The sequence below is a fragment of the Calliphora vicina genome, chromosome 3 (genome assembly GCF_958450345.1).
Source record: "Calliphora vicina chromosome 3, idCalVici1.1, whole genome shotgun sequence".
NCBI classification, from domain to species: Eukaryota; Metazoa; Arthropoda; class Insecta; order Diptera; family Calliphoridae; genus Calliphora; species Calliphora vicina.
In genome coordinates, this window is record NC_088782.1 from 122,663,391 (window position 1) to 122,677,008 (window position 13,618).

At 27.1% G+C, this 13,618-nt stretch overlaps 1 protein-coding gene across 2 annotated transcripts in view; it reads right to left on the reverse strand.

Annotated features, from left to right (window-relative positions):
* FucTA (glycoprotein 3-alpha-L-fucosyltransferase A) overlaps positions 1-13,618 on the reverse strand; it is a 29,734-nt gene that overhangs the window by 9,045 nt on the left and 7,071 nt on the right. Inside the window, exon 1 of one of the 2 annotated variants that reach the window (XM_065505538.1) lies at positions 3,224-3,324. The exons of the other annotated variant lie outside the window; for it this stretch is intronic. The gene's annotated coding sequence lies outside the window, so the exon portion shown is untranslated. Of the gene's footprint in view, positions 1-3,223; positions 3,325-13,618 lie in introns of those variants that run through there. 2 annotated transcript variants of the gene reach the window in all.

The following is a 13,618-nucleotide window of genomic DNA, read 5'->3' on the forward strand; positions in this document are numbered from 1 at the left end:
TTGGGATATTTCTTCACTTTAGAAGATTGCTGAAAACCATCAGGAAGAAGAACTTTCTTTTTAAAAAATATTCTTTGAATATTTATTTCTTTTCATGATATTACTCACTTTGTGTACACATTTCTTAATATATGAATTAGAATTGATGGAAAAAATGTTAAAGTTCCAGCTGAATGATTTAGAGCCAGAGAAATTTGGATAACCTTTTATGCTCCCCATTCTCTAGCTTATCAATAATAAGTGTATTTGCTTTCACTGCCACCTAATGTAAAATATCTTTAGCTGAGTTCACTTTTTATGCGAATTGAGATTTTTAAACAAAACATTAGAATAATTAAAAATACTTTGTTTGCTTTAAAACCGTTTACAATTATTTCGTTTGTTCTCGTTGTTATACAGTAGTATGTATTCATTCAATTTTGGTGGTATGCAAAAGAGATTTTTTTCCATATTTTTTTTTTTTTTTTGTCATTCAAACTTGCACATTTATTATCTCAGTCAAATAGAATTGAGTATAACTATATTATTAAATATAAAATAGCTTTAAGCTTGTTTTAATTATTGTATTAGTTTATTCATTTCAGTTTAACCAATAAACGTAATCATATATTTTTTTAAGGAAATATCGAAAAATTTTGAATATTCATCCCTATTGTGAAAAACATGGGAAATTTATGTTTCCATGAAATATCCATTTCCCTCGAAGGGAAAATTGCTATCGTGATATTCCCCTAAACTTTTAATTCACAATAGTTGATTTTGTTCGTAACAGCTGTTTATTGTTTACAAAATTCCATCTAAAAATTTCACAACATGGGGAATTTTTCACGTGAACAAAGTTGATGAACGAGAAATGGGAAAAGGGAATATATTTCATGTGAAATGTTGATTCGAGATAGGGGTGATTATCAATTTTATTTCATAAAATTTGCTCCATCCATTGCCTTCATTAAAGGAAACTTTAGTGACAATAGATACCTTAAATCAAATAACACAGCTAAAACGATTAAAATAAACAAACTTCAAAAATGCAAACACAAGGGGGACCATACGCCACCTGTTTTTTGAGGCAATATCAAATTGAAACCACAATACATAGTCTTGAATTTTTTCTTGTTTCGGATATGTTGGTTTAGTTTTATTAATTTCAATCTTATCTCAATATATTCACCCCTATCGCGAATCAACATTTCACATGAAATATGTTCCCTTTTCCCATTTCTCGTTCATCAACTTTGTTCACGTGAAAAAATTCCCCATGTTGTGAAATTTTTAGATGAAATTTTGTAAACAATAAACAGCTGTTACGAACAAAATCAACTATTGTGAATGAAAAGTTTAGGGGAATATCATGATAGCAATTTTCCCTTCGAGGGAAATGGATTTCATGGGAACATAAATTTCACATGTTTTTCACGATAGGGGTGATTTATATTTTTTTTTAACAGTTTTAAACGGACCAAAAACGGTGTAAATACTCCAAAGGGATGAGACAGATTTGTCATTTGTAAAATTAAACAAAGTATAATAAACTTCATAAACACCATTTGCCATTGTATTGCAGAAAATTTCAATTCAATTTCAGAAATTTTCCATTGTATTTCATAATTTTCCTTATATATTTCAGAAATTTCTAATTGTAGTTCAGAAATTTCTAATTGTATTTCAGAATTTTCCAATAGTATTTTAGAATTTTCCAATTGTTTTTCAGAAATTTGTATTTGAGAAAATTCTCGAAAATGGAAACTTCTGAAATTCAATTGGAAATTTCAGCAACTAAATAGAATTTCTGAAATTTAATTGCAATTTTCTGAAATATACAGAATTCCATTCCGATCGAAAGTGGAAATTTCTTTCGGAATGAAACCACTTTAATTTTTATTTCGCTAAATATTAAAAAAAATAAATTAATTTAAAAAATGTTAAAAAAAAATTTTAAAAAGAATTCGAACATTTTTTTTCCAAAATATTAAAAAAAAACAACTTAAAAAAAAATAAATTTTATTTACCTAAAAATATTTAAAATTTTTATTTTGAAGTATAACTTTTGTTTTAATATTAAAAACGCTGTCAAATTAAAATCAGAAATACAGAATTATTAAATACTTTTGGAATAAAAAAAAATTACACGGAATTTGAAGAACCTAAAACGAAATCGATCGGAATTAAAATCATTCCGAACAAAATGTGTGACCTGATAAATGGAAATTTTTTAAATTCAAATGGAAATTGCTGAAATACAATTAGAGACTTCTGAAATACAATTGGAAATACTATAGATATTTATTGTTTATTTCACATAACTTTAAACAAATTATGACGGATTTTTTCTATTTTTTATCAAAAAAAAAAAATTTCCACCAAATTTTTTTTCATTAAATTTTTTTTTCCAAAAAAAAAGTTTAACACATTTTTATTTAAAAAATTTTCTTTCTCAAAAAAAAAAAAATTTATTGAAAAATTAGTTTTCATCAAAAAAATATAGTTTTCACTAAAAAATGTTAACGAACAAATATATTTCAATGATTAACTTAAATTATACTTTGGTGAGGGTTATATAAGATCTGGCATAGGCGAATTTAGCTCATTTACTTGTTTTTTTTTAATTTTTTGCACCGCCCTGTTTCCATGTCAGGCACGACCTCTTTTAGAGATGACAAAGAAATTATCAATATCACTTTAAATCGATTTAAAATAACAGATTTTACAAAACAGTGTAGTCTTAAAGGTTTAAGGTTTTCTTTATTTAATTACATTATTCATAAAATTTTGATTTGCACTTTAAATTCCACAAAAAAAAACTTTTTAAATTTTTTTCTACTACATATATTTATTAAATAGGTACTTATTTAAATCACTGCACAAAAATCTTTTGTTTTTTAATATAAAACAAATTTATTTTTAACAAACGTATTCAATTAACCCTATAACTACTCGTATTCCCATCTCTCTTGACGATTAAAAAAAAAAACAATATGTCCAACAGACAATCGTTACTGTTATCGATATATGTATATGGGAGTACAGACATATGTACGTACATGTGCATAATTCAAAATGTAAACAAACAACAACCACAACAGTGTGCTCGCATTTGTTTATAATTATAACCGTTATTAATTCTCCATTAACTATTATGGCCTTTATTATATTCAATTAAGATTATCTACATATATTTTTTATTTTTTTTTAAATGTAGCTATTATTAATGTTAAAGTGTTACCCTTTGGAAATGAACCACATTTAGTTTAAATATTTTTTTAAATATATATTTTTTTATTTTATATTTTGTATGCGCTGTTGTTTACTCTTCACTTGAGGTTTAAACTGTGAATAATTTGTTATTGCAATGGTTCCCTAATGGCGTATTCGTCACACAGTGTTGTTGAATTAAAGAGCACAATAAAAATTTAGGGGGAGTTTTTCTTTTGTGTTTCTACTTTACCAAAATATCGAACAATCGATTACGTTATCACAAAAAAATCTCAAAAAAAATTTGTTTTGTTGATTCGCAAATCCAAAAAAAAAGAATTATGTATTGTATAAATGTAATTATATAAATATAATAATTTAAAAAAATAATTTTAGTATAATTTGTATGCAGTTGGTTACCGATTCAAAACGATTAAAAGCTAACGGTTACACTATTTATATAAAATTATGTCAACAACAGTTTTTTCCACAGAAAAATTTCTGTACAATATTTTTTTTTTTAGAAAAATCTGTGTATAACAGTTTTTTCTATAGAAAATTGTGTGTATAACAATTTTGAAAATTGTGTGCAGACAATTTTCTATACAAAAAAACTGTTATACAAAAAAATTTTCTATAGAAAATCTCTTATACACACAATTTTTTATAGAAAATTTTTTGTATAACAGTTTTTTTTGGTATAAAAAATTGTCTGCATAGCAGTTTTTTCTACAGAAATTTTTCTGTATAACAGTTTTGTCTTTAGAACAATTTATGTAGAATATTTTTTCTATAGAAACATTTACGTATAACAGTTTTTTCTATAAAAAATGTTCTGTATAACCGTTTTTCCTATAGAATCATCAATTCTACACGCAATGTTTTCTATAGAAAATTGTCTTTATAACAGTTTTTTCTATAAATTTTGTGAATTATAGTTTTTTCTAAAGAAAATTGTCTGTATAACTGTTTTTTCTATAAATTTTCTGAATTATAGTTTTTTCTATAGAAAATTGCTAGTAGAACAGTTTTTTTTTAATAGAAACTTTTCTGTATAAACGCTTTTCTATAGAAAATTGCCTGTAGAACAGTTTTATTTTATAGAAAATTGTCTGTATATTAGTTTTTTCTATAGAAAATGTTCTGTATAACAGATTTTTTTATAGAACAATTTATGTAGAAACATTTTTTTCTATAGAAATTTTTTGTATAATACTTTTTTCTATAGAAAATTGCCTGTAGAACACTGTTTTTTCTATATAAAGTGTTCTGTATAACATTTTTTTCTGTAGAACCATATACAATGTATAACAGATTTTTATAGACAATTTTCTGTATACCAGCTTTTCTGAACTTTATTTCTGCTAAAAGTTAATTATTGTTTATAATAGAAAATTGTCTGTATATCAGTTTTTTGTATAGAACATGTTCTGTATAACAGTTTTTTATAGAACAATTTATGTAGAAACATTTTTTTCTATAGAAGTTTTCTGTATAATAGTTTTTTCTATAGAAAATTGCCTGTAGAACAGTTTTTTTCTAAAGAAAATGTTCTGTATAACAGTTTTTTTTTATAGAAACATATATGTATAACAGTTTTTTTTTATAGACAATTTTCTGTATACCTGCTTTTCTAAATTATATTTCAGCTAAAAGTTAATTAATGTTTATAATAGAAAATTGTCTGTATATCAGTTTTTTCTATAGAAAATGTTCTGTATAACAGTTTTTTTATAGAACAATTTATGTAGAAACATTTTTTTCTATAGAAGTATTCTGTATAATAGTTTTTTCTATAGAAAATTAACTGTAGAACAGTTTTTTTCTATAGAAAATATTTTGTATAACAGTTTTTTCTATAGAAACATATATGTATAACAGTGTTTTTTTTATAGATTATCTGAAAATTGTCTGTATATCAGTTTTTTCTATAGAAAATTTTCTGTATAACAGTTTTTTGTTATAGAATAATTTATGTAGAAACATTTTTTTCTATAGAAATTTTCTGTATAATAGTTTTTTCTATAGAAAATTGCCTGCCATAACAGATTTTTTTATAGACAATTTTCTGTATACTATATTTCCGCTAAAAGTTAATTATTGTTTATAATCGTTTCTAAAAATACTTTTTTTCCAAAAGGGTAATTATTTGTAAAACCATATCATTTCGCTAATCAACCATACATTTTTTTTGTGCTAAATTATAAAATATGTACCCAAACAAATTTGAAATATTAAATAAGTCTGCAGACTTTATTTATGTTTTTACTAAAATATGTTATTTTATAACCACAAAGCACACATTATTTCTTTTATAATCATTCTTAATTGGGCGTATTTGTTTATTCATTTATGACACATACATACTTTTTGTTTAAGTTATCAACATAACAACAAAAATCTATAGCTTTTTATTTTATTTGAAATAATTATGAACCCTTGTGGGAATAGTATTCAAAATTGGTTCAAATTTTGTGACAGACAATTATCAGTTATAGTAATGTGTTGTATACGCTATAATGCTACACTTACTTTGTGTTTATATAAATCATACGTACAGTTGGACAAAATTGACAGATACAAAATTTCACTTCAAATATTTTTGAAATTATTATTACCCTTCGCCATGAGTCGCAAGGGTATATATAAGTTTGTCATTCCGTTTGTAAATTCTACATTTTTTCATTTGCGACACCAGTCGATATAGCCATGTCCGTCTGTATGTGGAAATCAACTTTCCGTAGCCTCTAAATAACTTCCATTCATGATTCATACATCAATATGTCGGGAATTTTTCCGGCTCGGTTGCCAATTAAAATCGACAAAATTGGCCTACAAATGGCTGAGATATAATGAAAAAACCGGGAAAACCTAGATTTTTGGCATAGTTTTGATCTATATCTGGATTCATTATACATTAATATAGACAATATGGATATCTAGCGATAGATATTTTAAAGTCCCTTGCAACGATATAGATAAGGCTATAGTAAGTTGGACCTACAATGGATCAAAATCGGGAAAAATATTTTTTAACTCGAATTTTTTCATAAATTATTTTTCCAAAAAAATTTTTTTTTTAAAAATTAAAAAAAAAAATTGGAAAAACCATTTAAAAAACAAATAATTTCGAAAAGAAAAAATTTAAAAAAAAAACTTTTTATAAAAAAAGGATTAAAAATTTAAAGAAAAAAATCTATCCCTTTAATTTTCAAAATAACTTTTACATCAAAAACAGAAATTACATGATTTAGTGAAACTTATATAGATCGAAAAGTCTTTTATTAAGTTAAAGACAATTTTGTGTATAACGGGTTTTTTATAGAAAATTGTGTGTATAACACTTTTTCCTGTAGTTATACAATAATAACAGTTTTTTTTATAGAAAATTGTGTGTATAACAGCCATTTCTACAGACAAACTTTTGTATAACAGTTTTTTCTATAGACAATTTTGTGTCTTGTTTTTTCTATATACAATTTTTTGTATAACAGTTTTTCTATATCAATTTTTTCTATATAAACATTTTTAGTATAACAGTTTTTACTATAGAAATATTAATGTATAATAGTTTTTTCTATAGACAAATTGTAGTATAACAGTTTCTTCTATAGAAAAATTTATAAAATTTTTTTCTATATAAAATTTTGTGTATAACAGTTTTTTCTATATAAAATTGTTTGTTTTATAACAGTTTTTTCTATAGACAATTTTGTGTATAACAGTTTTTTATAGGCAATTTTTGTATATCAGCTTTTTTTAAAAAAAAATGCGTATAAGAGTTTTTTCTATAAAAACATTAATGTATAACAGTTTTTTTCTATAGACAAATTTGTGTATAACAGTTTTTTTTTCTATAGAAAATGTTGTAAATGTTAGTTTTTTCAATAGACAATTTTTTGTATATCAGTTTTTTCTACATAGACATTGTAAAACAGTTTATTCTATAGAAAAATCTGAGTGTACAGTATTTTCTATAGAAACATTTGAATATAACAGTTTTTTTTTTCTATAAAATAAATTTGTGTATAACAGTTTTTTCTATAGCAAAATTTATGTATATCAGTTTTTCTATAGAAAATTTTATATACATATTATTTTTTTTATATATAAACATTGTATAACAGTTTTTTGCATAAAAAAGTTTATTCTATAGAAAAATCTGTTTTTCTATATAAACATTGTATATCAGATTTTTCTGTAGAAACATTTGTATATAACAGTTTTTTTCTATTAAAGAAATTTGTGTATAACAGTTTTTCTATAGACAATTTTGTGTATAACAATTTTTTCTATAGAATAATTTATGTATAACAGTTTTTTTATAGACAATTTTGTGTATTTTCTATACAAAATTTTTTGTATAACAGTTTTTCTATAGAAACATTTGTGTATAAATAAATGTTTTTCCTGTAAATAATTTTGAACATAACAGTTTGTATAGAAAATGTTGTGTTTAACAGTTTTCTCTATAGAAAAATGTCTGTATAATAGTTTCTTTATAGAAACATTTTTTGTATAACACTTTTTCTTCGCACCCACTGTATACCGGTCATTCATTTTGGTTTCTTATCCGAATACTTTCAATTGTGCCAGCACATAAATTCTCTTTTATCATACCATGTGGTGTAAAGGAGTTGCTACATACCAACCAGCTACAAAAAAAAAAAATAAAAAAAAAACGAAACTCCTTGTTATTATTTAATTTATGCTATTCCTCGTACCACCTTAAAACTATTGACACAGTTTTATAAACAAACAAACGAAAAGTGAACAGAAAATATGCATACAAAAACGAAATACTATATAGAATCCAGAAACTTTTCATCATTATAACTTCTTTCTATTTCAGTTTTAACAAAATTGCTTTTTCCTTTTTTTTTATTTTTCTTGTTCTCTTCTTCTCGACACATATTTATACAAAAATAAGTACAATATAGTACAATATATGTAAATATAAGTATATAGACCGCCCATAGCCACAGATAAGAGAATGTCTTGAACATGCTGAAGTGTAAATATTGTCATATGCAAAATTAGTTTGCTTAGGAATTTACAGGGTACTGGATTGGCAGGAGTTATTTGGAGGGATATCGCAAATCAATATTTTACATGAATTATATTCCCTTTTCCCATTTTTCGGTCATAAACTTTGTTCAAGTGAAAATATTCCCCATGTTGTGAAATTTTTAGATGGAATTTTCTAAACAATAAACAGCTGTTACGAACAAAATCAACTATTGTGAATGAAAAGTTCAGGGGAATATCACGATAGCAATTTTCCCTTCGAGGGAAATGGATATTTCATGGGAACATAAATTTCACATGTTTTTCACGATAGTGGTGAATACTACTTACGTCCATAGATGTAGCATTACCGGTGTGGATATTTAGCTAATCTGATGCTAGCAGACCAAAATTAAATGGTTTTACTTCCCAAGAGTGCTCTATTTTGAATCACCATGATCTCTGGTTTTTCTAATTCGTTCCATAATAAATTTCACGATGGTGTTACAATAGCTGTGGTTGTTTTGATACTCTGCCTAGTAAGTCATTCGCTCCAGAACGAATTTCATTAGGGTTGTCTAACATTTAAAAAAAATTATTGACGCTATGAGCGAAATCATAATACAATATCGTAATATTGCCCAAAATTAATCGCCCTACAGCAGATTTTATAACTTTTGCAAATGGGGCCAAATATTTGTGAAGTAAAAAGATACAAAGCCATGGAATACAACACTCGTGACTGTATTTTTACGGAATTTAACAACTGATCAAGCACCAAGGTCTTGTTCCGACGAGAATATCGTCACTATAAGGCAAGTGGCCATTACCTAATCGTTTATTCAGACTTTAAAAGTGCAGACAGTCTAGCAGCTATTGATCGTCTATAAAAATATTCAGAAAAGGTGAGGAAAGACCTAATATTACTCGTTCCTATACGATCGCCTGTGCGGACTTACAAAGTGCAAACATTCTACCAGCTAATGACTTCAAATGTCGTCAATAAGGCCAGTATTCATACTTTAAATAAGTGCAGACCGTCTGGCAGCTATTGATCGTGTATAATCCTCCCTGAAAATAGTCAAAAAAGTTGACGAAAGATAAAATATTACTCCTTCCTATACGATCGCCTGTGCGGACATACAAAGTGCAAACATTCTACCAGCTAATGACTTCAAATGTCATCACTAAGGCCAGTATTCAGACTTTAAAAGTCCAGCCAGTCTACGACCAGCTACTGGTCATCTATACTCCTCCCAGAAAATAGTCAGAAATGGTGACGAAAGGCCAAATATTACTCCTTCCTACACGATCGCTTATTCGGACTTACAAAAAGCAGACATTCTACCATCTAATGACTTCCATGGGCCAATCGCTTCTGAACTACGGTTCCAGAACATATAAGAAATTTATTATTATCTATTTACGTTGTCATTTTCATCGGAACGAATACGTAAACAAGCTAAAATTGCGCTTCCATAGTACCGAGAATTCAGATATAATTCGACTCAAATTGTTCACCGGAGTATCATCAGGCCTTATTTTTCCAGGACGTCTCTAATACTAATACTTTGACTGCTGAGCATTACAGAACTGTAATCAAAGATCACGCGAAGTTCTTTCCAGAAATCGGGGTAAGTTGTGAAGAAAACTTAAAATCTAAAGATCTATCAAAAATTGTTTTTATACCCTTCACCTTCGTGAGAAGGGTATATGTATATAAGTTTGTCATTCCGTTTGTAATTTCTACATTTTTCATTTCCGAACCTATAAAGTATAAATATTCTGGATCCTTATAGATAGCGGAGTCGATTAAGCTCGACTTTCTGAAGACCCCAGATATCTTCGGGATCCAAATCTTCAATAATTCTGTCATACATGCTTTCGAGAAGTTTGTTATTTAAAATCAGCATCCTCGATTTTTGACCTATATCTGGATTACTAAGTCATTAATATAGACAATATGGATATCTAATGATAGATATTTCAAAGACCTTTGCAACGACGTATATAAAACATAGTTAGTTGGACCTACAATGGGTCAAAATCGGAAAAAAATATTTTTAAACCGAATTTTTTTTTTCACCAAAAAAAAAAATTTAAAAAACAAAAATTTTATTTTAAAATTTTAAAAAAAAAAATTTTAAATTTAAAAAATTTAAAATCGGAAAAAATATTTTTTAATCCAAATTTCTTTTTTTCCAAAAAAAAATTAAAAAACAAAAAAAAATTTTTAAAATTTAAAAAAAAATTTTAAAAATAAAAAATTTTAAAATAAAAATTTCTAACAAAAAATTAAAACAAAAAAATTTTTGTTTACCTAAAAATATTTTAAATTTGTATTTTAAAGTATAATTTGGTGAAGGGTATATAAGATTCGGCACAGCCGAATATAGCTCTCTTACTTGTTAAAATACAGCCTCGACTGATTGATTTTAAATGCTTATAACTTTTTTTAGTTTTAAAGCAGTGGTCGCCATAAAGAGAATATGGATAATGAGAACATGTTAGACATTTTTTTCTTTATTGTAATCCGATCAGCTATTGATTGTGATTTTTGTTTATTATTTGATAATTTTTATGGACTTCGTTGACTTTGTGTTGTTAACAGCTAAATAACAGTTTAAGATCGGCACTAGGTGGCTATGAGTGCCGACCACTGATCTAATAGCTTATTTTTATTACCGCCCGCCCATCTATGTCGAAATAAATTCCAAAAAAAAACCAAATCAACTAACACCTCATTTTCTTAAACCCCTGTCCAGGGAAGTCTTTATTTTCGATAGAAGAACCTGTATAAAAAATAAACTAGACAAAAACATTGCAACGAAATAAAATATATGTATATGGATGGATGTATAGAAAATCCGAGTAAAACTAGTACATGATGAAAAGGATTAAAGTACTTTACAGTTAAAGGATCGCAAATATGAGTGGATGCCATAAAACAAGGAGCAGCAGTAGTACATATCTCTACTCGTATTCGTACATACTTCAATATAGGTTACATTTTTCAAATATATAAATAACGTATAGTAGTAGTCCTTGTGAATGTTTTGGAAGGATGTGTGTACTCGTATTTATAATGTGGCTATTTTTCTATGAATGCTTAATAAACATTTGGTTTGGGTTTTGGTGTGTTTTTTCTATTATGTTCTCCTTTAATCCTTTAGGATTATTTGGAAATGGCTTTAGTGTTTGTTTAATGAGTGTCCTAAAATGATTGTAATGACTTAAATAGACTGCAATTAAAGTGATTTTTTAGTGTGTTCCGAATACAAAGAAAACAAAAATAAAAAAAAAGAAATTAATCTATATGTTTTATGTAAGTAAAGGGAATGAAGAAATATTTAAGAGATTCCTTTCTTTCGGTTGGCTGAATTTGTTTTTAGACTGGCTATAATGGGCATTTATGTACATATATTTACAAATATATCAGGACGATGGGTTTAAATCCTTTAACCATGCTGCATAATGAATGAATATACCTAAAAACTATTGGCAAGCAAATGCTGGTATATTGATTGCTATACTTACTCGTTGAAATTTGATGTTTGTTTGAAATTGTCACATTCTGAAATAGTGCTACAAAGACTGGAACCCTCGAACTAGCTCTTCGAAAGTGCTAAATAACAAACACTCCTTAGGAACGATCCTACAACAAGTTCTTCCTTCAATGTTTTTTCAAACGAAATTGTCCGACTTGGAACTAGTTCCGAGAAGCAGTTAATGATATTTTATTCTTTCTTGCATTATATTATACTAGTTGACCGCCCCGGCTTTGACTAATGTTAGTTCTTCAAGTTTCTCCAACCCACATAAACCTGCCTGTTCTTATTTATTTGCAAATAAAATATCTAAATTTGTACTGCATACTTTAGGGAGGTTTTTTAATATAGTTGACTGGACCCGAAAAATTCTCCTGAAATTTTCAAATCGAATAAAAAAAAAATCAGCCAAATCGCTCCAACCGTTATCACGTGATGACATTACATACATGGACCATTTCATTTTTATATATATAGATAGATAAAAACTTTGATAGATTAATATTTACTGGAAAAATATTTGATAATCGATTCTGGAATCTATGTTGCCTTGGTTCGAAAGAATTAATTCTTAATTAAATTTTCAAAATTAAATTAATTTGTTTCTCTTAACAGCGAACTTTGAAGTAGTCATAACTCCTTACTACTTTGAGAATTCATTCTTTACAGAATAAATTCATTATTAAATCATTCGTTAATTCGTTTTCGTTAATTCAAATCGATTAGAAAATAGCTGAATAAAATTTATTAAAGGATTAAATATTTCTTGAATTCAAATCTATATAGCTGAAGACAAGTCTTTTCAATTCATTTGAATTAACAAAAACTGAATCCTTCAAAGGTTATGAATTAATTCAAAAATGAATGTATTCTATTCAAATTAATGCCTCTGAATGAAGCTTAAGAATTTGTTTTGTTGGCAATGAATTGCTGACATTTTAAATTCAGTATTAAGATTTTAGTGATTGAAGCTTAAATTTAATTAATTCAGAAATGGTTATTTTGACCCGCCAAAAATTTTTGAAGACCAAGAATTGGATTCATTACTCCTTGAAGATTGTTGTCAAACTCAACAAGAGCTTGCAAAATTATTGGGAGCTAATCAATCTGCAATTTCAAAATGTTTGCAAACAGAAGGATTCATCCAAAAGCAGGGAAATTGGGGGGTACCATTCGAATTAAAGCCGAGAGACCTTGAATGACCTTGAAAGCTATAAAAAAAATAATTTTTGCACCGAAACATTACATGCAAAGAAAAATGGATACATTACGATAACCCGAAGCGTAAGAGATCGTATGCCCGGGGCCAACCAAACGAATCGACACCAAAGCCAAATATCCATGGTGCTAAAGTAATACTCTGTATTTGGTGGAAGCAACAGGGTCCTATATATTATGAGCTGCTGAAATCTCAACAGACCTTTTCAAAGGGAACCTGTACCGAACGCAACTGATTCGTTTGAAGTGAGAATTGGCCGAAAAACGTCCAGACACGAAATCGTAATATTCCATCATGACAACGATCGGCTACTTGGTGCTATACCTGTTAAAAATTATTTATAATGAAGTGGTTGGGAAGTTTTGCATAACCTGCTTTATAGTCCAGACTTTGCCCAGTCCGACTACTATTTATTTTGATCGATGCAAAACGTTCTCTCTGTGATACGCTTCACTTTGGAACATAGTATCCGATATTGGTCTGATTCATTCTTGGCCTCAAAAGATGAGCGGTTCTTTTGGCTTGGAATCAATATGTTGTTGGAAAAAAAATTCCGCATTTTTAAGTCATACAACCAATATTATTTCAAAGTTTAGGGGATTTTCTTTTCATATCATTTTGAGCATTTGAAAATGATTTAGGATTCCTTAAA